Here is a 27,391-nt window from a genome sequence, read left to right on the forward strand (position 1 = left end):
AGGAATTTTACATCCCTGATCCCCTGTCAGGCAAGGCGATTGATGTGATCCCCGGGGTGAATTTCCTATCTCCCATCCAGTTGTCAAGTTTCCTTTTGAAGAGGGTCAAAAAGGCGCTGTGCTTGATATGTATGGGCAGTCTATTCCAGAGAATGGGGAGTTTCTGGGACAGGAATCTATCCCTCCAGCATATTTTGTTCATTTTGATGACTAGGTTTAGATCCCTAGACTGCGTGGCTCTGAGGGACTGGGATTTCTTTAAGTGTAGCATGTCCAACAGCTCTGGGTTTGACATGGCCTTGTATGTTAAGCAGAGATCGCCTCTGAGTACACGATATGCGACAGAGTATAGCTGGAATTTTTTTAGATGGTCAGCATAGAGCATCTGCTTTAGGCCTGTGATTCTTTTAGTGAGGTATTTCTGCAATCTTTCCAACTGTTGCAGATGTCTTGTGAGGTACATACCAAATGGGGCATTGTACTCTATAATGGGTCTAAAGAAGGATGAGTACAGTGGGACAATGATCTCTTTTTTTCCGGATAAAAATCCCTTAGTGATGAAGTGTGCCACATAGAAGGATTTCCTGACTGTTGAGTGATGTTGTTATTGAAGGTGAGACCACTGTGCACCTGTGTCCCTAGGTCCCATATCACACTTTCGGTATTTAGTGTACTCCCACTTATCTGGTAATTCATGGGTACATGCTTTTTCCTAAAGGGGATAACTATACATTTGTTGGCATTGAGCTTGAGCCCATGGCTGTGGCACCAAGCATTTGTCTTTGTAAGGTGTTGTATATTAAATGGTATATATAGATGTGGTGGTGGTGCTGCGGTAGCATTGTCGCCTTATAGCAAGACGTTGTCCCGTTCGATTCTCAGCTAGAGCATCTTCTGTGTGAAGACATACGTGAATGGGGCGTGCCTTCGTTGAAGGCTGTGCATCAGGGCTGGTAACTCTGTATGTAAAAATCCACTACCAATCATTAGCGGACCGGAGTTCCGCTGTGGCGAGCACTAACCGGGAAAAGCCGAAAGACACGAATGATATATAGATAGATAGAGATATATATATATATAGAAATATCGATACATCAGTATGCTATTTATCATTCTCTTTAGCTGACACCATTTAGTCAACAGAAGCAGGTGGTTGATGTATGCAGAAACCAACAATACACCTTTTCAGGGGATATGATCTTTCCCAAAGGAAATTCTGGAGTTAGTATATATTATTAGCAGGGGCTGTGGAGGTGCAGGGTGGGCTTTTCCCACATGCAAACACACTTGGTTGTAGTTTTGCCTACTCCAGGGTTGATCATCAGAACATGTGCAGTATGCTTGATAGCTTTGGTTGACTGGGAAAGTTAGAATGGATTGAAAGCCGCTTTTCAGCAGCGGCCTGTGGAGAAAAGCTGCGCAAGATAAAATGAGAATGTAATATACGTGCATATGTACATACTGACATAAGTAGTATGATGAATCACTGGAGCATACAGTAATGAGAAAAAAAACAATGTTTGAACATACAATAGTGAGAAAAAAACACTGCCAACATACATATGAATATCAATGTACAAACAAGTTAGAATCATAGTACAGTTACTAGATTGATATGAAAAAACATTCAAAGTTAGATAAGAATGAGTATTTACACTAACACAGTTTAGACCAATAGTATTTTATAATAGCACAATGGTAACGTGAACCTTCATAATGGTGTAAAGTTGAAGAGAGTATGGTATAGTGTGTGAGACCAAACTGTACAGGATAAAAACAGACATATTAGTGCAGCATAAGACTAAACATATCAGTACAGGATAAGAAAAGATGGAACAGTACAGGATAAGAACAGACATATCAGTACAGGATAAGAACAGACGTAACAGTACAGGATAAGAACAGACGTAACAGTACAGGATAAGAACAGATGTAACAGTACAGGATAAGAACAGACATATCAGTACAGGATAAGAACAGATGTAACAGTACAGGATAAGAACAGACATATCAGTACAGGATAAGAACAGACGTAACAGTACAGGATAAGAACAGACGTAACAGTACAGGATAAGAACAGATGTAACAGCACAGGATAAGAACAGACATATTAGTGCAGGAAAAGAATAAACATATCAGTACAGGATAAGAACAGATGTAACAGTACAGGATAAGAACAGACATAACAGTATAGGATAAGAACAGATGTAACAGTACAGGATAAGAACAGACATAACAGTACAGGATAAGAACAGACATATCAGTACAGGATAAGAGCAGACATATTAGTAAAGGATAAAAACAGACATATCAATTAGAGATCAAATTATTTTTATTCATTTTGTGATGCCCCAACACTGGCCCGGTAATCAAGGACCCTCAATTCTCACCACTAGCAACAGTGGGGGGCTTGAGGCTCCATGATTACTGGGTGAGTGTTGGGGCATCACATTTATTGGTTGGCAGTGGTGGGATATCCACATATTGGGATTCAGTATTGTGGATATTGAATTCCTGTAGCCTGTGAACAGTGTTCACTAAAGAAGGTGTTTGTACTCCCAATCAGCCACACAGTGAAAATTTAGAGTTTCATGTCATGATAGTTTTATTTTGTTAGCTCAGTTAGTCATTAGTCAAGGAGAGCAGGCAAGCATGTTAACAGAGAAGTATGGCAGACTGACAGGGAGCCAGTTGGCTGAGATGTGCCATGGCAAAGGATTGGTTCATGCCAACCTGACTAAAGTAGAAATAATTGTTTCCTTGGGCACAGCTGCATTGCAGACCACCAATCAGGAGGAAAACCAGGCTGGCTTTGGAGATGTACAACTCACAGAAAATTGATGGTTCAGCCTTTCCACAGAGGATTTAGGAATCCATCTAGAGTTGAGGAGACTTGAAGTGGAAGCCAAACGGTTGGAAATAGAATCAGCAGAGAGTTTGTGGCAGGACAAACAAATGGAATTAGAGGCAGCAGAGAGACTGAGATGTCTGGGGGCTGGCGAGAGTGAGAGGCAGAGGCAACATGGGAAGGAGAAGCTGACTCTTCGCTAGAGTCATGGAAGTAATGGGGAAGGGAGTAATTAAACCCCAGAAGAAACAGAGATCAGTGGGTTTCTTTCACAATTTACAGATGGGGAAGGTATGCTGTCGAACGCATCATCATGGAACTAATAAACAAGGATATAGGGAATCTCCAAACTCTGTATCCCGCACAGTTTGGTTTTGTGAAGGGTAGATCATGCCTGCTCAACTTGGTCGACTTCTTTGAGTCAGTCACCAGAGCTATGGATGAAAGCAAGGTGGTTCATATAGCCCAGGTTGATCTAGCCAAGGCCTTTGATACCATTCCCCACTCAGGAATCATAGAAAAACTTACTAAGATAGGCATCAATCCCTATATCACTAGTTGGGTTGCAAACTTGCTCACAGATAGAACCCACAGTGTGAAAGTAGCTGACTCCAAATCAGACTGCTGACCCGTCACGAGTGGAGTCCCACAGGGATCGGTCCTGGGTCCTCTCCTGTTTGGTATCCACTTCTCTGAAGTCCAGGCCAACATGAAGGGGCTCTGGCTGACAATGTTTGCAGACAATTGCAAGTTGGGAGCCATTATTAACTCCCCAAGTGATGTTGACATCCTACAGAAAGGCCTCACTGAGACCGATGACTGGTGTCAGAACCATGGCCTTAAGCTCAATGCCAAAAGAATGTGTTGTCATCCCCTTTGGGAAAAACCCATTTCCCATGAATTACCACATCAATGGTAGTCCACTGAACACAGAAGGCATTATAAGAGATCTGGGAACACAGGGTGACAGGAACCACTCTTTTGAACAACCACATTGCCACTGTGTTCAGAAAGTCCTTCTATGTGACACATCTCATTACTAAGGGTTTTGCTTCCAGGAAGAAAGAGATCATTGTCTCCCTCTACTCTTCCCTCATTAGGCCAATCATTGAGCATAATGCCCCATTTGGCATGTACCTCACTAGACAGCTGTAACAACTGGAGAGGCCACAAAAGTACCTCACAAAAAGGATCCTAGGCCTTAAACACTTGTCCTATATGGACAGACTCAAAAAACTCCAACTATTCTCTGTCACATATTGCCTACTTAGAGGCAATCTCTGCTTGACTTACAAATCCATGTCTGACCCAGCATTGTTAGAAATGCTACATCTATAGAAATCACAATCGCTCTGCACCACACGCTCCAGAGACCTCAACCTCATTACCACAATCAGCAGAACATGCTGGAGGGACAGGTTCATAACCCAAATACTCCCCATGCTATGGAATAGACTTCCCATATATGTCAAACAGAGCACCTCACTGGCCCTCTTTAAAAGAAATCTTGATGGGTGGATGGAAATAGAAAATTCACCCCAGGAATCACTCTAGTGGCTCTACTCAACAGAGGCACTGGGAACTAAGGCTGGGTGGCACGATGCCAGGGTAATCCTATGGGCTAGACTTGTAACGGCCCCAGGGCCATTAGCCTACTACACACCTATGAACCTATGAACTTATGTTTGGAGGGCGTAGAGAGTGTGATGTTTGCCAGGGCCTCTGGGTATGGTTCCTGACCCCCTTGCTCCATGGTAGGGCTGTAACATCTATTTCTAAATTGTCTGATGCTGCTTGCTTAGACTATAATACTGTAAGAAACTGTCTTTTGGAGTATTTTGAGTTAACACCTGACTCTTATAGGGAAAAGTTTTGTGACCATAGAAGCAAGGCTGATGAAGGTGTGTGTGAATATATTGCTGAACTAAGCACTTATTTTCATAGGTGGGTGAGTGAATATCAGGTCACCACTTTTGAAGGGCTGGCAGACCTTTTGGTGAGGAACTAAGATAGGAATCCATCTAGAGTTGAGGAGACTTGAACTGGAAGCCAAACAGTTGGAAATAGAATCAGCAGAGAGTCTGTGGCAGGACAAACAAATGGAATTAGAGGCAGCAGAGAGACTGAGATGTCTGAGGGCTGGTGAGAGTGAGAGGCAGAGGCAACATGGAAACAAGCCCTTAGCCCTTTGCCTGAGGACATGAGAATCTGGTTAGCTGATAGGCAATGCAATACTGCAGACTAGTTGGGGAAGAAGAGAGACTTTTACTTAGTAGGCAGGGCATTATTACACAAGAAAGGGATACCCAGTGCTGCACATAGGTCTACGGGAACCCATGGTGGGCAGCCCAGACTGTCCCAGCAGAGTCTGCTATTAGCAGGGGAAGCCATTGGTCCAGGTGCATGTCCAGGACCAAGGGTTAAATGTTTTCAATGCAACCAGTGGGTCATGTAGCATGTAGATGTCCACGTAAGCAAGGTGGGGAAAAAAAGTTGGAAGAGCCAGTAAGCCTGCAATGGTTAAAGAGGAGCACTACTTGCTTGGGCAGTCTACTCCAGTCAGAAATTTAGGAGGGACCTCATTCCATATACCTTTGGCTAGGGTTCACCTTGACTGGGAGGTTGGAAAAGGTAGCCAACAATTAGGTGTGGTTGAGGATATCCCTGCAAATGTCCTGATAGGGAATGATTCTGATAATGCAGTACATTGTGTGCATCAAGTTACATGCAGTCAGGCTTGGTGACAAGCATGTGGGTCTGGTAGCCTGGGGAATAGGGTTCTCCTTGACTGGGAGGGTGGAAAAGGAAGCCAAAAACTAGGTGTGTTTGAGGATATTCACACAGATGTCCTGATAGGAAATGATTCTGATAATGCAGTACCATGTGTGCAACCAGTAACATGCAGTCAGGCTTGGAGACAAGCATGTGGGTTTGGTAGCCTGGGGGAGACCTAGACAGACTGCACACTTGCAGCCAGGACTAGTGAGGTGGTTATTTCAGGTAGGGAGCTACCCTGTAGCAGTGAATCTGAAGCTGAGCCACAGCTGCTTGTGGGTACTGATGTTCCCTTGGACAGAGTTACTGCAAGAGCAGAGGTGAGTAGTAGTACCCAGGCTGACAGTGAGGCACCACCGTCAGAGGATACCAGACTTCCTGTGGAAGGGGGCTGGGAAGAGTTACAAATGGAGGGTTGAGACAGGCTCAGCTCTCAGACCCTACATTACAGGGCCTAAGGGAGGTAGCCAGTGAGGCATCTGATTCTCAAGGGAAGGGGGAATATGTATACTGGAACAAAGGATTACTCCCTGAAGGAGAGCTAGAAGGTGAGAAAATACAGCAGTTGGTAATCCCCAGAGCCTACCTTCTGGCACTTCTGGCCATAGCCCATGACATTTCATTTGCAGGTCATATGGGCATAAAACATACAAAGAGATGTATTGTGCAGAACTTTTATTGGCCTGGGATTTCCAGAGATGTAACAGGGTACTGCAGGACCTGTGAGCAGTGCCAACTGGTAGGCAGGGTAGGAGACAAGATCAAAGGTCCTTTAATGCCTTTGCCTGTGATTGATGAACCTTTCAAAATGTAACGATGGATATTGTGGGGCCTCTGATATCAAGTTCCACAGGGAAGAAGTATATCCTAGTGGTGGTAGATTATGTACCAGATATCCTGAGGCAGTGTCTCTGTCCTCCATTGAGGCAGAGAAGGTGGAAAATGCTTTACTAGAGACTTTCAGCATGATAGGTTTCCCAAAAGAAATACTGACTGACAGAGGTCCCAATTTCATGTCAGACCTGCTGGCTTGTCTGCGGAAGTACTGTGGGGTGAAGCATCTAAAGACTACCCCTACCATCCCCAGACTAATGGTCTTGTTGAGAGGTTAAACTCTACACTCAAGGCCATGCCACAAGCATTTGCAGACCAGTTCAAGATGGAGTGGGACAAATATTTGGCCCATCTATTGTTTGCTTACAGAGAGGTTACCAAGGAATCCACACCCCCCGCCCCCTGAGTTGCTGTATGGGCATAGGGTGAGGGGACCTGTAGACTTGATTCAAGATGAGTGGGAGGGTGAGTGTGAATCCCAAAAGGAGTCTGTTGTGGCATATGGCCTAAACCTCAGTACGAGGCTCAAGGAATTCATGGCCTTGTCCCAAGAGAACCTGGTAGAAGACCAACAGCAGAAAAGGTCTGGTATGACAGGAATGCTCAAGCTAGGGAAGGGAGTATGCTGTGGGGCAACAGATTAAGGTTCTCATTCCTGTCAGACACAACAAGCTGCAGGCAGCTTGGGAGGGACCCTACAAAGTGGTAAGGAAGGTCAGTGATGTTAACTACATGGTAGAACTGCTAGGCAGGAGGCAGGGGCATAATTGTACCATGTTAACATGATGAAACCTTACCATGATAGGGAAGCCCTTGTGCTGTGTATTTGCAGTGGATGGCAGGAGGAGTCTGAAGGGGATCTGGTGGCTGATCTCCTCAGTGAGGTTCAGAGTGACACCACAGTGAAAGGGGTAGCAATGTCCCAGCAGGTATCCCGTACTCAGGTTCAGGAAATCTGAGCAGTGTTACAGGAGTTTGGGGACATGTTCACTGGGAAACCAGGGTGCACCCACCTGGTGCAGCACCATGTGAATACAGGACCTCAAAGGCCTATTTACCAGGCCCCTTATAGGGTTCCCGTGAAGGCCAAACAGACTTTAATGGAGGAGATACAGGAAATGTTTGAACTACAGCTAATCCAGGAGTCCAGCAGTCCATGGACATCCTCAGTGGTGCTGGTACCAAAGAAGGATGGCAGCACCAGGTTCTGTGTGGGCTACAGGAAATTAATCACACAGAGTCAGATGCTTACCCCATGCCTATGACAGATGAAGCCCTAGAGCAGCTGGGTGGGGCTAAGTATCATACCACTATTGATCTTACCTAGGGTTACTGGCCGGTGCCCTTGACTCCCAGTGCTAGAGAGAGGTCAGCCTTTGTGACTACTTTTGGTTTGTATGAGTTCACTAAGATGCCCTTTGGGATGAAAAATGTCCCAGTGACTTTCCAGAGGCTGGTAGATAATATCCTAGCAGGAGCAGGAGATTTTGCCCTTGCCTACCTAGATGATATTGCCATCTACAGCCGTTCCTGGCAAAACCATCTTCAGCATGTCACAGATGTGCTGGGCAGACTACAGAAGGCAGGGCTGACCATTAAGCCCAGTAAGTGTCCAGTGGGTATGGCAGAGGTCTCCTACCTGGGACATTGAGTGGGGAGTGGTATGATCAGGCCAGAGCCTGCCAAAGTGGAAGCCATGCAGACATAACCTGCCCCTCTTACCAAAAACAGGCGAAGGCATTCTTAGGGACAGCATGGTACTACAGAAAGTTTGTTCAAAATTACAGTACCATAGCTACTCCCCTCACAGACCTAACAAGGAAAAACAAGTCAAATAAGGTAGTGTGGACCCCAGCATGTGAGCAGGCATTCCAGAAGCTTAAAAGAGCTTCAGGGGGACCCCTGTGTTAGCAAGTCCAGATTACAGCAAATAATTTGTTGTGAAGGTGGATGTTTCAAACCATGGGGTGGGTGCTATACTCAGCCAGGTTTCCCCAGAGGGAGAAGAGCACCCAGTGGTATATCTCAGCCATACGCTCCAACTCATAGAGCAATGCTATGCAGCTGTAGGAAAAGACTGTCTAGTCATAATGTGGGCACTGCAGAAACTTTTGCCTTATCTGCATGGAGGAAAATTCACTGTAGTTACAGACCACAATCTCTTAACATGGTTACATCGAGCCAGCCAGCAAAATGCCAAGTTACTAAGGTGGAGCCTAGAATTGCAACCATATGATATGACAGTGTAACACTGCAGTGGGTGTTAGCAATGCCAACACAGATGACCTGTCAAGACAGGGAATGGGGTGAGGTATTCCCAGATAGTCAACCCTCTCAAGCAGAGTTTTTCAAGGGTCACTTAAGAAACTAGCTTGAGTTAATGGGGGGGATGTCACACTGCCAGTCTAGCAATTGGGAATTGTGTAAATAATTCTATGTCATTTGTGAATATAGATATGATTTATACAGAAGTGTGTGTAAAGTACTGAGCTAAATGTAAGCACAGCATGCCCTATTGGAATAGAACAGAAATGTACCTGCACTATTGTGACTGTTTAGATGTATATGTTGAATGGAAACTGAAACACAGGAGGTTAACTTGAAAAAAAAATTTAGAGAAACTAGTTGAAATTATTTTTTTTTTGTATTATTACTGGGACATAAACAGAAGATGTTATCTCTCAGTTTCAGTGCAGTAGCAGACACAATCTCTAGAGCTGGAATTTTTTTTGTATTGTTTTGAAAGAGAAGTAATTACTACGTTTGGGAAGTAGATGTGTTTTATTGTTTTATGACTTCCAGGATATGCAAACATCTGAGAAATATGTATTTTTCGCAGAGAGATGCTAAATTCTGTTAGTTTCTGACAATGGGGGTTTAGCTTGGGAACTGAAAGTCAAATGACAAAATGTGATGTCATCCAAGCTAACCCAGCAGTAATATTTGATATTAATTTAAGAACTCTCTCAGAGAGAGAAAGTACATTTTGTATTTTGCATTTGACCTAGCAAGAACATCCACTCCTCACCACATCTGCACTTGCCTTGCTGTAAGTAAGTTTTAGGGCATAGTAACTCTTTTAGATTCAGATAGGAATATAGTAAAGTGTAGCTTAGCTGTTTTCTTTATTTATCTGAGATGGTCCTGTAATGTTTTTTAAATATTTCCTGGGATTTTGAACTCTGATGTAACTGATTACTTACTGAGTATTGTCTTGTTTTTTAAATGTTTATTATTAAATATATATAAACCTTTTAACTGTGGCTGGTCTGTTTAGATATATTTAAGCTCTTATAGTACTTGCATATCTATCTGTTGACACTGTATAGGCCACTCCTGAAGAGCCTTGCTGTTGGTCAGACTACCATTCAGATTAATAGTAAAATTACACAGTAAGATTGGACACCGTTTGTTAAGGGCCTTAAATTAGATAATAAGAGTTGGCTGGTGGTATTGAAAACTACCTTATAGTCTGGGCAGAAGGTGACATAGCTAGTAAACCTGTACCAGCCTTTCCCAAGCATGTGTGTGTGTGTTATTGTATATGAATCAAATCTCAAGGAGTGTGAGTGTCAGCTACTTGGGCAGGGACATGAAGCACTGGTTGGACAGAGAGGGTACTGGAGGTCTTAGCTTGGCCACTCAGCTAAGATCTCAACTCTATAGCTGTGCCAGTGGGAAGCCTTATTGGGGATCTGGAGAAAGAGGGAGAAACCAGCCCCAGACTTATTGTAATCTATGTGTGCTCTTAAGGGAAATTGCACTTTACTGTGTATGTATTTGTCATCCTCCCAGTGCGTACATTCCCCACTGTTTCCAGTGGTGAAGATTGAAGCTCCTTGATTACTGGGCCACTGCTGGAGCATCACACATTTATTTAACATTTGTTTACTGGGAAAGTCTGACTGGGCTGGAGCACATTTTCAGTGGAGGCTTGGGGAGAAAAGCTCCACAAACAATTAGCATAACTACATTGATTACATTAATTTGTACATTGTAGACAAAGAAACTTTGAATATTTCAAAAAATTTCCATTGAATAAAACAACAGGCATTAATACACATTGTAGCTTGAAATCGTCCTGGTCAGAAGAAACAGGCCTACATTACATTACTTAAAAAATTATGCACATTAGAATTGGACTTTTGAAATACCATAAAGTTCACAAAGATGAAGATAGATTTTTATACATCCAATAGTATAAAACCATCTTACACAGAAAAGGCAAAAAAGAGAGACATTAATACATACTGTAGTTTAAAATCGTCATGGTCAGAGGACACAGACCTAACTTACATTGCTTACTGTAAATAATACACATAAGAATTGGACTTCTGATATAACATAAAGTTCACAAAGGTGGAAAATACAGGCTTTTATACATCAAGAAATACCTCAGTAAAAGTGTGAGGTTAAACTTTGTAAGCTAGCCTGACAAATTAAAAGCCCTTGCTATATTCCATTCTATACAGACTCCTTTGTAGGGCTGTATGTTTTGCATGTGGTACCTTGAAAGCTTACCATATTCTGTCTAATACACTGTCCATCATTGGCTCTGTGTTTAGCATTTAGTGCTCTGCTTCATCTTCTTCATTTATACACAACTAGTAGCATCACTGATGCTCATCCAAGGACCTTCAGTGTCACCTGCAGATAAATAGGACAAGCTACCATAATAGATATCTAACCCAATAAATCCCCTCCTTATGGTATAGGCATCCCATGCATATCAAATAAAGGAATGCATTATCTTTCTATATATTGTTATGGAGTTGGAGTCATGTGGTAGTCATGCTTTTTTGTTTGAAGCATATTTCTTGTAGAATTTACTGCTTTGTCTGCTTCAAGAGAGTTCCCCTAAGAGCAAGTACGTTGTCTATCACATGATTGACTCTGCCAAAATCATTTCACTATCCATTTTAAATTGTTTATCTGATTATGGATTCATGTTTTCTTATTTGTGCTATTCTTTGGTTAAGCACATTAATAAATGCTGATATAATCAAACTTAAAGGGCCCGTTGTGTGACCATAAGGGATGCCTGCTGCTTTAGCAAAAGGGACATACATTATTTAAAAGATGATGGACTGCCTGACAGAGTCTGTTACAGAAGGACTGTTCCATATTTCATGTCATGCAGCAATCTGAAATTGATGTGAAAGCCAAAGGCCAAGTTCGACTTGATACATATAAGTACATTCACCGCAGTGACGGTGTCTGTAATCAGTAAGCTCCAATGTTGTGTGCAGTAGGCAATGACAAAGTTCCCTGAATGCTGCATATCTGACAGATCACCCACTCTGTCCAATCCATGTCATCTGTCAGTCACCAGCTGGTAAGTTTAATGAATTCTGTAGTGCCATTCTCAAATATGTGTCAGCTGACTAGGCCACCAAGAATCGAGTTGTTTAAATTTTCAGATGAAAAACTGATCCTTCGACTTAAACTCAGTTATCTAACAAACTTGCCAGATCAGGACACATTTAAAAGATCAGAAAGCTGTGTTCATAGAAGAATTGGGTTATAAATCAGTTGATGGAATAAATATAAAAATAGCAGTTGTGTGCACAGCTAAAATGCCTGACCTGAATGCAGTTTTTTGATGGTAGCCCCTAAATTTCTCTGGGAACTTTGAAAGGAAATATAAAGTAAACCAAAAGAAAATATTTGGAATAAAGTTTTTTTCTGTTTCTCCAGTTTTAGTCTTGGGGTAAGTAAGTGTTAAGAGTAAATTTTTCCAAATGTAAGATAAAGAATTTTTCCTGAAGAAGTGGAATTTATGGATGATTGGATAACAGTAATTTAAGTGTAAAGATTGTATCTTTTTATAAGAGTTAATTCAAGTTCATTACATGTACTGTGTGCACATTTGCTCCCTAGAGGACCTTATCCATGATGTATTAGGTCTTTCATAAACTAGCACACTAGTAATGTTTTTGAATTTATTTGTAAATTATATGGTAAACTTCATTTTTAGTATTTTTCTTCTAGCAGTAAAGTCTAGAAAGTGACTTCACCATCTACATGTTTGGGTATATGCAAAATAATATTTACAGATTTCTACTTTTTCCTCATTTCTGGTATTTGGTGAGATAATCATCTTAGCATTTCAGTTTATTCAGAAACTGTTCTAGTGCTTTAATATTGTCCCAAATTTTCTCATGTGCTATTAGTAGTAATGTGATATTATATTCAGAAAATGTGTTGGCTCCTCTTTCTAAATAAAACAATTCCTTTATTAGCATCTGAGCAAACCCTAATGTTTTTTTCACACTGATTGTGGCTAGTTGGTCTGTTAAATTTTGTTGTGGTGATGCTCATGCTTTTCTCCTTGGATGTCTGTTTTGTCTGTCAGTGCATTGCAGTGCTGTGAAAACATCAATCCCCCTCTGTTTCATTTCTTCCATGTGTTACATTCCTTTGTCTTACTGTACTTTTTCCTAGCAAATAGGTTAGTCAGTTAAGGAAATGTAGTGGCAGAATGCCTAAGGAACCATTGAAAAAGAATGAAAGGAAGGAAAGACGGTTTGAAATAAGTATTATTATACCATGACCCCCCACTAATATTCCAAAACGTGCGCGCTGAGTGGTCAGCGTGCACGTTGTAAATCGACTTATACTAATGGCAAAAGGTCCGGTCACCCAGACTTTTTCCATTAGTATAAGTCTTTTTTAAAACACTGTCTCGCTATGTTAAAGGATTTTAACATAGCGATGCAGGTTTAAAAAAAGCAACGGAGAGCTCCGTTGCTTTTTTTAAAGCTGTCTCTCTATGTTAAACTCCTTTAACATAGCGAGACAGTGTGTAAAAAGCAACTGAGATCTTGCTTTCCCCGTTGCTTTTTTTTTAAACCTGTCTCACTATGTTAAATGGGTTTAACATAGCCAGACAGCTTTAAAATAAGCAACGGAGATCTCCGTTGCTTATTTTAAAGCTGTCTTGCTATGTTAAACCCATTTAACATAGCAAAACAGTTTGTAAAAAGCAACAAAGATCTTGCTTTCTCCATTGCTTTTTTCAAAACTGTCTCGCTATGTTAAATGGGTTTAACATAGCGAGACAGCTTTAAAATAAGCAATGGAGATTCTCCGTTGCTATTTTTAAAGCTGTCTTTCTATGTTAAACCCATTTAACATAGCAAAACAGTAAAAAGCAACGGAGATCTTGCTTTCTCCATTGCTTTTGCCCACAGCTCTGATGTACTGCGTAGGCATACGCCTGCGCAGTACATCAGAACTGCCGCAGAATACCAGACAGCTGCGGAAGGGCAGCAAGGAGGCATTATACACTGCCATTATTTAAGAAAAGTAATTATTTTTTGTTCTTAAATAATGTCATTGTATAATAGCAATAAACCACTTCTGGGTGTAGGTAATGCTGGATTTACCCACGGTTGGCTTTGTTTGGCCACTCTGGCTTCGCCCTCATGACCAAACCACACCAACCCTGGGTAAATCCAGCATTACCCACACCCAGGCATGGGTTATTGCTATATTATACTTCCTATGAAAGTGGATCCATTCATCCTTTATGTTGCTTATGACAGATATATAAATCATTTATAATATTATAGAACTGTACACTCTTGCTTTTAAATTAAACATTAAGAGTTCATAAAACTATTTATTTATGAACGCCTGGCAAGATGATAGGGAATTTAGGATATTTATTTTAAAATATTTCATATTTTTTGCAGCTGAAAAGGTTATACTAAATTTGTTAGATAAGGTGAAATGTGACATCACAGTAAATGAGACAAAAAAAAACAGAGAGAGAGAGAGAGAGAGATTGATATATGCAAAAAGGAGGTATGCATCAGTAACAAGAGTGTCTGTATGCTTCCCAGTAGTTATTTCCCTTGCTCTGATATGCCCTTCATGAATGTCAGTCAGTATTCAAAAAAGTGAAGTGGGTAATATAAAGTAAGAATAAAATGATACCATCTTTGTATGACAGAATACCAGTTAATTAAATAATGCGGTTATGCTTAATTAAATAATGTGATTATGCCTTTTGAATCATGCTGCACTGTCTTGTGACATTCCATTGATGACAGTACCATGAAAAAGCATTTTCTGTAGTACTTAATTGTAAAATGTTTGCTCTGAGTGTGATACAATGTTACACAGTAAATTTATGCCAACGAAAGCGCTTACCAATAAAGGAGTTAGTTTCATAAGTCCGCTCTGTTCGTGTGTGATACAATGTTACCAAAGTCGCAACCTTGTCTAAAACAGACTAAGGCATTTGAGACAGTACTTTCATAAAGACATGTGCTTGTCACAGCTGGAAGTAAGGAGATACAGTTCCATTCCTGATGTATGAACTCTACAGACTGGGTTGGTAGATGAGAATAGGATCTGTGACATTACAGAAGGTGGGAACATAAATAAGTGATTGGCAGGAGGAAGCAGGAGATGAATGGTGCTGGAGGTGTCCAAGCATGGCATTGGTAAGAAGCAGGAGAATAAACACTGGACAATGGCATGGAATAAGAAGTAATGACAAAGGGAATGAATGAACTGATAGAAAGGTCATTGAGGATGTAAAGGGAGACTCAGGTGCAGAAAACAAGAAATGGATGTGTTAGAACAGAGAAGATAGAGGAGTCTAATAGAAGTGAAGTACTGATTCAGGAGCAAACTAAAGCAGAAATATAGAGACCCCATAAAGTCTGAAGAAGGATGACATGAGAGGAGCTTAGGCATGGGAGATATTGAGGAAAACAGAGAAGAGAAAAGAGCAGAGCGGAGCAATAGCTAGCCAGTCAGAAAGGCAGACAAAGCAATGCTGGAGGAGAGAAACGTAAGAGATGTAGAACTACATGGTAGGTGTCAGGCAAGAAATAAAGTTAGCAGTGGGTTCAAGCATGGGATTTTAATCAGCATTTCCATTTCTAAAGGGACCCGAATTTTCCCAATGGGAAACGGAGCATATCTGTTCAGAGTGCAGACCTGTGAGGACAACAGGACTGACCATGGCTGGATCAGTGCAGTAGTCATTGGAGAAGAGGAGAACATAGCACTATGTCCTTGCTGCAATTCATGTAAGCAACAAAAGCAGTGCGGGCAGTGAAGAAAGGGGCTACGTAAGACAATGAGTTGTCTAATGATGACAGGACATTGGTTGGACAGTGCCTTCCTCTGAGGTCCTACTGGTGTCTTCTACCAGGTCCATAAAGTAAGTAAACAATCAAAAACTATAATTCATCAAGTTAGAAGGTACAGTTGACAGGTGTATGCAAGCCACTTTGCAGCAATAGATGGGCAACATTACTGAAGCAGACATTTGAGAGTTATGTGGTCATCCTTGTATTTGTACAAAGAACCAAGGAGAAATAGTGTGCAAGACAGAACAGATCAGTGTTAGTGGTAAATGGAAAAGGCAAATGTGAAGAACTCATGGAAATGAAATGAGAAGGAAGATGGGAAGGAGGAAAAATGAGAATGAAGGTGTACGGAGTCATACAACTGAGAAAAAGTTATCTCTGAATCTAAACGTGGACTTTGTCATAAATTTGGATAACTGGAAATAACATAGAAGTGATCGTTCCAGGCTGTCATACTCAGGGGCTAAAGAAGAGGAAGAGGAGAAATGAACAGCAGCTAATCTAAAAGATGAGATAGCTGTAAGGTGGCGGAAGAAGAAGAAAGAGGAGAACAGCATAAAATAGTGATGGAGAAGGTAAACTGTAGTCAGAATGGGAGGAAAACCAGTATTAGGCACCAGCTACCATGTATAGGGGCAGCAGTGGAGAAGGAGAGTCTCTTGATAGACAGGATCCAAAGCTTAGGGCAGAAAGAGAGGATATTAATGGCAGATCACATTCTCTTGCTGCAGTCTAATCAATTCCTATGTCCAGAGCTGAGTGGGAAATGATTCTGCCTGAAGCTGTAAAGCAGAAATAATCCATACATGTAGTGCAAGAAAACACCAAAAAGACAACATCTAAGACTTAGCTATGTAGTGTGGCTCAGATTATGCAGACTAATAGAGACCCAAGAGGCACAAGTAGCAGCTTGAAACTACTAAAAGCTAACTACAAGTTGATTGGAGTAGAAATGTTGAAGACGTATTTATTTTTATTTAACATGTAATTTGTTAACCATTTAAGTACGTTGTTCCATGGAGCTTTTTCTGCTATGATCCAGAAGTCAAAGTTCAGGTTAAGTGATACATAAACGCACACACATATATGTGTCTATACATACATACAAACATATATATATATATATATATATATATATATATATATATATATATAAAAATATGGTTGCCATTTAGAATGTCAACAGTAGAGAGACCTCTCAATTCTCCCTATTCCCCCCTCACATGATACACTTATTTTTGTAAGTATATACTTGTTTTCAGGCTTGATATATTCCTTCACACAATTTCCTGAATCCCTTGTCATTAAATGTAATTGTTAAAGTTGTCAGTACACAGAAAACTGCACTATATGGCCAACATACTAGTGGCAACAGTAATTTAAAGGAGGACACAATTTATACCTCTCTTTTTCAGAAGCAAAACTAAATGCCCTTGTGATTGTTTCATTCTCTTTTTTAAACTTGTTTCTGAGCTGCGTCCCATATTCTTACTCAAAGAAGAAAGAGTTATGTACTATTTGATATTTTATGATAATTAGATGTACAGTTTTCTATGTCTGCAGGAAGAGCGTAATGCCCATGTACAATGTGGATATAAGTGTCAAATGCAGTCCAATCTAATTAAAACATATAGGTTTTAATATTTAAAAATTAAAAATAGAAATGTTCACTTTAGAGTACACTGTCCACGCAACACAGATGGCTTCAGTAATCTAAAATATTAAAAAATAAGACACAGTTTTGACATGCATTCTCTACACAATTCATTTGGTTTCAATAACTATGTCATCATGATTATCAACCTGATAATGTGGTCTCAGATGTAGGAAGTACTTGGCATTAAAAAAAACCTCTCAAGTATGAGAATGAAAATATATGTGGAAAGTAACAAAATCAACACAAAGAAATGTAAAGTTAAAGTCACAGACAGTCTGCCGAAGGAAGCTGCCTGGAAATATTGTTCATTAATTAAATATTCCCTTTAGCAGACTGTCTGTCCTATGACCCTTCTTTTCTAGATTTCCTTGTAGTGCTGCGACTGGCTTACTTCAGCATGCACTCTGTGCTATATAGGGGTGGTGAGGAAGAACACCCCATGCACATTACCTGTACAAAGTTTTCTACACCACAAAAAGGAGAAACAGGTATGTTCTTGATGACTATGCCTATTTTAAAAGGAAAGAGAGTGTCGCTGAATCAAGATAAGTGTTGACAGTTTAAGCTACACCCTCAACCCTTGTATAATAGAAAAAGGGGGTGATGATTGCAGTTGTCATGCCAATGAGGAGGATTATGATGGTGATTATGAGGTGCATCCTGGGGGAAAGACATACATGAAAAAAGTAATAATTAAAATACTTAATGATTAAAAAAATGATATTCCCCTTCATAGCTGCAAATCAAGAAGGCTGTAAACCTGACACTGGATGACACCAGTTTTAAAGGACTATTTTGAACATAAAATCCATTTTATGATAAAATATGAGTACAAAAGGTACTGGGTACAAACAAATGTCCAGATAATGTGAAAATAAAATGTAGAAGCTGCATTCTGATTTTTTCCCCTTTAAAATCGATATTTAAGGCACTGTAGCAAAACTCTGGAATCCTATCCAAATTTACTGCTTTGGGCCAAGACCATAGCAACATAATCAGAATCAATTGGTAGAAAGTTATAGACAGATTAAGGTCTACCCATAATTCTGGGGACTAGGCTTATAAATGCCTTTGGACAGATAGCCTAGTACCTACATATGAACCTATGGTGGGTGTTATGGCATGACAGTGAGTGAGATTTGGTGTTGTACTGCTGTGTCACTACTGCAGGACTCACTGATGTATGCATGGTATTGTAGTAGGCTATGGCTACTGCAATAGAAGGCATGCCCAGAGGGAAGCAGGTTCAAGACTTAGTGGAAGTTAGCAGAGGAGATGCACCCTTGCTGTTCCAGTGCAAGGCAATCTTTGTAAATATAGCCAGTAGGAAAATGGACTTAGTATTTTATCTGGGAAAAAAACAGTACTTAGTCATATACAGTTAAGCACAAAATATGAATAAGCATGGTGCTAGAAATGGGTAAAGTAAAACAGAACATGGGCTGCCTTATGTGGAATAGGATATACACAGGCAGATAAAAGAAAGCTCTCCAAATAGGCTACTGAGTGAAAATTACAAGCACCGTGAGTGCTGGATTCAGGTAGATAGAAAGCTGGATGTCAGCATCCAAATGTGAGAGGGCCGAGTGAAGAGAAACAAACAGTTACTGTGACCACCAGACTAAAGACTCTGGAGCAGCATGCAGTAAGGGTGTCATGACATGTGAAGAACTTTAAGACATAAAATGACATAGACCCAGATAGGATTCAACTCTATAACTACTGTGATTCTGCATTCTGCAGCACCTACAGGTGTAATGCATAATGTTATTTACATAGTTCTACATCACCACCATATGCTGACTTTTTCAGTCTGTTGCCGTTTACTATTTTTGTGAAATTCATCACTTAGCGATCCTTGAACAATTCCACACTCCCACCACTGTCCCCATTGGTGCATCATATCCAGTTCACCCCATTCTGACAACTGCTGCTACCAATCAGTGCATCTGCTGCAGTGCTGGGTTCCTCCCTGCATGATTGCCAATCCTAGGACTCCTGTTACTGCCTATGCTATTGAGCTGCCTGTAGCATAGCAATACTGCCACTGCATCCCTTACATTGCATACCAACAATATTTATTGACTGCAGAGAGTTAGCAGTCACTTGGACAGTGATCATTTGACTGAAGCCCATTTACACAAGCATCTTTATAAATGTAATTCAAGGTTTGGTAAAACTGGTGTTTGTTTTACTGGGTTGAAATGGGATCTCACCTTGTACTATGATGTGGGTGTCAGTTCCCCAAAATAATACCGATATAGATGACATTTTTTCAGTGAGCTGGTTGCAGCCAAATCGGCTTTGATTTGCTAATCAGTGATAAAGCCAAACAAACATCCTGGTGTTCCTGTTTATACACAACATTATATATGGTTATCTACTTTCCCACTTCAGATTAGCAGTAAACTTCTGACATCTCTTATAAACACAGAGTCTGAGTGTAAGGGTTCTTAATTCTAGCTCCACGTGTTTCGCAGAAAAACATACATGCATTTTTAAACACATGTAACATGGGTCCCAACTAGAACTACAATGAAGGGCTGTAAGTATAAATGGTTTTGGTAAAGAAGATTATATTTACTTGTATAGGTAAGAAAACAACAAAACTATAATTATAGCCACTAGCTCTAGCTTTACATTTGTAAAAGCAAACATGAGGATTTCAGCTGCAGATTTTAACCAGATATGTGTAACATCAGCAAGCCATTAATATACCTTCCATACCATAATACACTTGTAACTATTCTGTAAATGACTATATTTAATAAAAAAATTATTTCTAAAGGTATATGTAAGTATGAGTAGTCTCATATCCACTGCAAGACAGATCACTTGTTTGAGAATATTCCATTCCATTCCCTATGTGTGAACCTAGTGCACAAATAGTAAATACTGTGAAAAGTACAGTCAATGAAACAAAATTATCTGATGCATAGATTTGTCCCATGTACTTTTAGTTATTTGGTAGTTAGAGAGTTAGAAAACTGCAACCCAGGTTTCGGTTTCAGAAATCTGTAAAGATTCACTGAATTAGTTTAATATGTAGAGCCTGCATGTTTCCCTTGTGTTTGCATGGGTTTTCTCATGGTGCTTTGGTTTCTTCCCACATTTTAAAAGCAGGGTTAATCATCAACTGTATATGACATGTGGGTGTGACTGCATATGTGTGTAATATGGAAGACAAACCGGTCAACCTACTTCACTTTCCATACTTGCCTTGAAAAGTCTACAGGGAGTGGTGAATGTCTGCTTGGTCATTCTACGAGTCCGATGCGACACATAAGACAGCGAGTGAGCAAGTGGCTACTTTATATTGTGGACAATGGAATCCTATAAGATGCTACAGACATTGGTGTACTGTAACAGTATGGATCATTTGAACTGCATTTTTCTTTGATTTCTGAGATAGTGTGCCTTGTTCTATATTTGTCTTGATGACACATAATACAGTAATCATTTGCGCACTAATAATTGCATTGCCCAGGATTCAAAGTACAGTCAGCTTTACCTAATCACTTACAACTGTTCTAGGGAGTGTGTTTCTTACAGTATAATTGCACACTCTGTCATGTGTTAAGTAACAGAGTATAATTTGTGCTTTAGTAGTTTAATGAACACCCAATCGCAAGAAAACCCATGATAAACTAAAGACTTGGTGACAGGTGCAGCTGAAAAACAGGGATAAAGCTACATTTAACATAAAAGACTCGTGGACAGCTAGGATCAACACATCCTCTGTAACAATAATATTAACAGAAAATACATTTTAAGGCAGCATGACTTGACCAAGGTAATTAAAATGTCACTGTGTTTTAAGTTTATGTCAGATAATTAACCATATTTTTCAAGCTGTATTATCAACATTAACAACGACCACCTTAGATTTATTCACAGGGTGATGTGAAAACTGACTTTAAATGATTGCCACTATTGAAGTGACACCCCAATCCCATGTTCAAAAATAGGAAAAAGGGGTTGTGGATGGATGGATGGATGGATGGATGGATGGATGGATGGATGGATGGACAGATTATGAACAATGGATGTTACTAATCTACATGTTTAAGGAATCTGGAAGTATACTTTACTTACCTGGATGCAGAACAGTACTGCTGATCTGACCCTTTGCTAATTATGACTGCAACTGCACCTTTGATGCTTGGAGCTACTCTTTTGCTTTAAATGCACAACATACCTTGCACACAACCGATAATCAGGCAGTATGACAATTTCTGAGTTCAGTGTTACTGCTGTATTCGCATAAATATCACTCTTCACCCAATTCTTTTTTCTTTCTCACCTACAGCTGAGCCCAGCACAGAAGAAATGTTGCAGTTTCTCAATTCTTTGTAAGTGCAGTACAGAATGGTTCTGATTATACATATGTGTGTACCACATAGCACTGCAACTGAAGTGCAGAATGGTGTTGATTATACATGCGTGCGTACTACATAGCACTGTGATTGCAGTAGAGAATGGTGCTGATTATACATACGCGTGTACCACTTAGCACTGTAATTGCAGTACTGACTGGTGCTGATTATACATATGTGTGTACCACTTAGCTCTGTAATTGCATTACAGAATGGTGCTGATTATACATATGTGTGTACCACACTGTAATTGCAGTACAAAATGGTACTGATTATACGTATATGAGTACCACATAGCACTGTAACTGTGGTACAGAATGGTGCTGATTATACATATGTGTGTACCACATAGCACTGTGATTGCAGTAGAGAATGGTTCTGATTATCCATACATGTGTAACACAAAGCACTGTAATCGCAGTAGAGAATGGTGCTGAATATGCATACATGTGTACCACATAGCGCTGTAATTGCAGTACAGAATAGTGCTGATTATACATGCATGTGTATAACATAGCACTGTAATTGCAGTGCAGAATGGTACTGATTATACATATGTGTGTACCACATAACATTGCTTGCTACCATATGCCAAGCTGCAAGGGGAGGTTTCCAGTTCATTAGTTAATGTAAAATATTGCATTGAATATTATCTGTAACCTTGTTGCTGCTCCTCCTAAACAGGTCATGTTTCTGTGTTAGTTTCCATAATGTTTTTCTACCTCCCTTCAGTATGAGCCCTGCCTGCCTTCCCTATCCCTTTGCCTGTCCTGATAGTTTGTGTATTTGATTTATTGATTTTATAATTAATTACAGGGCAGCGGTGCAAAACATTGCCATTATTTTCCTGCACACATATTGGTGTTGTATTATGCACTTTAGCATATCTTGCCTTTTATTTAGTACACCCTCAAAATGCCCTTTGCATTATCCATAGTCTTCATGTCATTTGAGTGTAAGTTGTGCAAATGCTGTTAGCCCTACTCAGACCCTGCACTAAAGACCATCTTTTTTCCTGATCCTGGGATTTCTTTTATAATCTGTCTCCAAACCTGTATTCTTTGTTAACTATATGCTTCCCTACTATGTACATAGCTCTCAACCATACCGAATTACTTTGTAAAAACCAAGTTTGGGGGTCTATATAATGGGAGGCCATGACTCCCGATTGGCACCCCTTGATTCCCGATTTCCTGGCACTTTCATTTTAAAAATTAAATCCTGTTTTTTTTGAGCTGACGTCATTGCACACTTGATGATGTCAGCTCCGTGAGACGACTGCCAGCCTGTCGGAATGAAGCTCAAAGGGTCAACGTGTATGTATTTCTGGCTGCTCAAAATGCATCCATTTCCAAATGTTTAGCGGGAACAACCGTGGTGGTGGATACATGAGCTTTCCGAATGTTTAGCCATTATGCAAGTCTGGAATCACTGTGGTGGATATATATACGGTTGAGCTGCAGACTATAATGGAGATGTGAGGCTGATCTATGCTGCGCTACTGCTGATGAGAAGGAAGGGGGTGTATGAGGTGTAGTCAGAGGAATGAAAGAGCTGCCATGCCGTTTTCATATGCTGCAGCAGAGATAGGGTGTGTGTGTGTGTGTGTGTGTGTGTGTGTGTGTGTGTGTGTGTGTGTGTGTGTGTGTGTGTGTGTGTGTGTGTGTGTGTGTGTGTATGTGTGTGTGTGTGTGTGTGTGTGTGTGTGTGTGTGTGTGTGTGTGTGTCTTGTGTAGTATACAGTTATTAAGTGGTTATCCCTGTAGGAATTGAGACTGTTGCTCCCAGCACTCTGCAGTATATTTGAGTAAGTGGGATATTGCTGATCAGGCTGCTGGGTTCAATCTTGGGTCACTGTCAACTGCAGTTTAGGTTGTAATTGGGTCTCCATTATTTAGGTGTTTTACTTTACTTGCATTTTCAGGCACGTTTGTAGCGATGTCTTCCTTCTTTTAATGGGTACTCCCCTGCAAAATGCAAACTCGGTGAAAATGTCTTTTTTTTTTTTTTTGCGCTTTGGCAAACAGTTGAGTTTGGGTAGATTTCCTTGGTGGTCTTGTTCTTTATTGTACTGTCCTTGTAGAAGCAAACATCTAACTTTAGTCTGTGTTTTATCCTTATCTATGTAGTGTTTGAACTTGAATGTGGAGTTGCAGAAGAGCATGCATTTCAAACAACTTATTAGTGGAATGAAATGAGAGAATAAGTATATGATAAAAGAATGTCTCTGTTTTAGTTTGTTTCACCAATGCTCCCACTGCTTCATCCCTGGCGTTCAACAATTAAAGTAGTTCCTGAATTATAATGAGATTGAGAGAGGAACAGGCATTCTCTTAGCTGTTTATGATTTTATTTAGTGTGTTTTTTGGTAGTCTGGCCACAAACAGATGACTATAACCTTAGCACCATTTCAGTTTCCAAATTAAATATTGTACACCTCCCAGCCATAGACAGTAGGAGTGTGTGTGTGTGTGTGTGTGTGTGTGTGTGTGTGTGTGTGTGTGTGTGTGTGTGTGTGTGTGTGTGTGTATATATATATATATATATATATATATATATATATATATATATATGCATATGTGTGTGTGTGTGTGTGTGTGTGTATGAAAGTAGACTTTTATGATTGAAATGTATTTAATAAAGTCAGGAAGATTCATGAAAGAACATGTCTGTTTCTTGTTTTGTGTGCAAGGGGCCTATGATTGGAAAACAGCCCAAAGGTAATATTTATCCACCACTAGTCAGATAAATTTTCTTTGGATGTGGTGTGGGTTTCAATGCTGTTTCAGTTAATGTGAGTTCCAAGGGTGGAGAAGTTTCAATGCTGTCTGTTCTCATTGTGTTGTTTAGCACATGTCTATTATTGTCTGTGCATTGTGCTGTAAAATGTGAAAATAAAATCCAAATAATCATTGTAGAAATAAAGCAGTATGCACATTAGTGTTTATGGTAAATGAGGAGAAACAGCCAGGTAATGGGACATTGGAATGGCTGCAAGGGCGACTCTGGTGCCATATTTTGGGTTGGGAGGGTGGCCTAGTGGTTAAGGTGTTTGCCTTACAAAGACAAGGTGCTGGGTTTGAGTCTCACAAGGGGTAATTGGCTAGGCTTACAAAGGCTCGCAAGGGCAGTTAGCCTAGTACTAACCTATGAAATCCTATGTTCTTCAGTTTGCTTTTGAAAGTTGGTAACCAACAATTCCATTGGAGTGGGTGGGGTTAAGTAATTATGTATGGAAATTTTATGTTAATCAGCTTACAGATTTGTACCTATTTTTCATGAGCCTTGTCCAGATTTTTGATGTTTCCAGGTTGAGAGGTATGACAATGTACCTGTTAATAATTGTTGAAGCTGTTCCTGTTGTTTGTTATTGCTGCATCATTTGCTCGGCAGTTGGATTGTCACAGCTTCTTTAACCATTTTTCCTGCTATGTGGCCTTTTACATTGTCATACATGCATTTTCCATCTCCCATTTCCAATCTGTATGCCTACAGCTGAAATTCCTGGAGAATGTTCTTATCTGCCTCTCTGCACTGTTTTGGGATTCTATTAGTATTGCACATTCGTAGTCTGATTGATTTAGGCTAAAATCAGAGGGCAGGCCTACTTTGCTCAACTCATAACACATTCCCTGGCTGCACCATTTTATCTGTTTATTTCCCCCAACCCCAGCTTCACACTGATTATAACACCCTCCTTCTTAATATGCTACTAGATGTCGATGCACTTTTAGAAATACATTTACGTATATTTAAAATAACCATGCTTTCATGTCTTCCTCATTAGATTTTCTACTCTGTTCCATTAACCAACCAGACAGTGTTGACTCTATCTTATTAACCTTGCATTTCTGCTAATAATCACAACTTTTCTTTATTCATGTTACAGTATCACAACCTAATGAAAGTCTACAACAAACTTATTAAAACTAAAGCCGTCCATGTATTACTATGCTTTTGGCAACAAATTCTACTACATTTATTAACCAATACATATCTGACATCTTAGACACTACTGAAGCATGCTTAAAGCTAACATATTAGGCATACTGGATTAAACTATTCATACAAATTTTGATATTTAAATAGGCAGAAGTACTAATAATGCTTTGTAGCTCTTTAAACTCAATGCCCCATGCAGCCAGCAATGGAATGGAATTGCTAGTAATCTCAGTAAGATAAGCATTATGAAACACTTATAGCTAGGATGAGTACACCTTCACACAAAGAATACTCCATCACTGTTACCTCTTACACTCAACTGATTTCACAATAGATACATAAAAACAAAAACAAAACTCCAGCACTGTAACCTCTTTCACTAAACTGATTTCACAATACCTAATCTGAAGAATACTCCAGCATTGTATCCTCTTACTTTAAACTGATTTATACACTACCTATATCCGAAGAATACTCCAAGATTGTATCCTCTTACTTTAAACTGATTTATACACTACCTATATCCGAAGAATACTCCAACATTGTATCCTCTTACTTTAAACTGATTTATACACTACCTATATCCGAAGAATACTCCAGCATTGTATCCTCTTACTTTAAACTGATGTATACACTATCTATATCTGAAGAATACTCCAGCATTCTAATCTCTTACAATAAATTGATTTCACACTACCTGTATTCGTAGAATATTCCAGCACTGTAACCTCTTACACTAAAATGATTTCACAATACCTAATCTGAAGAATACTGCAGCACTGTAACTTCTAAACTGATTTTACACCTCCTGCTTTAGTAAGCTCATTCTCCGCAATGATTTCAATACCTCATGGGGCTCACAAACTGAGTGCAAACCCAACCTGTATATCCAATCACTATGTGTACTCAATTAATTCAATAACCCATTAGTACAGACAACAAAACTAATACCAGTAATGCCTAGATTACAGTCTAACAAAGCAATCAAATAGTGTTGACAGAGGCAGAATTTTATTAAATGATCTTAGCAAACACAGCCCATAGAAGCAGTCTGGAAAAACAAAGCCCTCTGGCAAAAGCATCAAACTGCCTAACTCTTACTGGCATTATGAACAGTTAACTGGTTTATATTCTGTCATACTACAACCATAAATTAAGTTATGCATGTACTTAGCTGTAGTCTTAATCCTTTCTGACAAACATGCCTATCCCAATCACCCCTGAAATGTCCATGTATAAAACACATTGCTTCACTGGATTGTTTAATTTACCTAAAAGGTATTGAAATCTCCAGATACAGCCCTGGAAACCTACAAAGTCGAGGGAGGCTCCTTAATAGCCTTACAATCTATGAAAGTGAAAAATGAATGAGAAATAAGTGCCAAATACAAATAAGACAGCACTAGCAATACACATTGGGTTGTTAGTCATCTACAAAAACAGACTGAAGCAGTAGCATGGCAAAACAGCATTTCTCACAAATTTATATTAACCATCAGATAACATCAGACTATAACAATAGGAGCACTTCTGCCATAGATGTGAATGACAAGTTTAAGCACATAACAGGCAGAGATTAATACAGTTGGCTGTTAACACAACAATTCTTGCAGTGTCAGCTAAACACTCCATTGCCTTTTTTTCTTGGATTGCTGCATACATTTAAACTTGTAATTAATTATTTTAAGAAAGCACCAAACCCACAGAAGTTGTTGCGAAATTTAAGTATCTGTGAGCTAATACTGACAGCACAACTATCATTTTCCACCTTGGCATGACTATCAAAAACATAAAAATCTAAGCACTGCTTTCAAACATATTAAGCAGCTGTCACCATTCTGTAAGCGTG

The 27,391-nt window shown here is 39.9% G+C and overlaps 1 protein-coding gene across 1 annotated transcript in view; it reads left to right on the forward strand.

Moving 5' to 3' along the window:
• KCNK9 (potassium two pore domain channel subfamily K member 9) overlaps window positions 1-27,391 on the forward strand; it is a 1,023,577-nt gene that overhangs the window by 545,778 nt on the left and 450,408 nt on the right. The window lies entirely within an intron of this gene.

The sequence above is a fragment of the Protopterus annectens genome, chromosome 3.part1 (assembly GCF_019279795.1).
Source record: "Protopterus annectens isolate FY-2018-M chromosome 3.part1, PAN1.0, whole genome shotgun sequence".
Classification (NCBI taxonomy): domain Eukaryota; kingdom Metazoa; phylum Chordata; order Ceratodontiformes; family Protopteridae; genus Protopterus; species Protopterus annectens.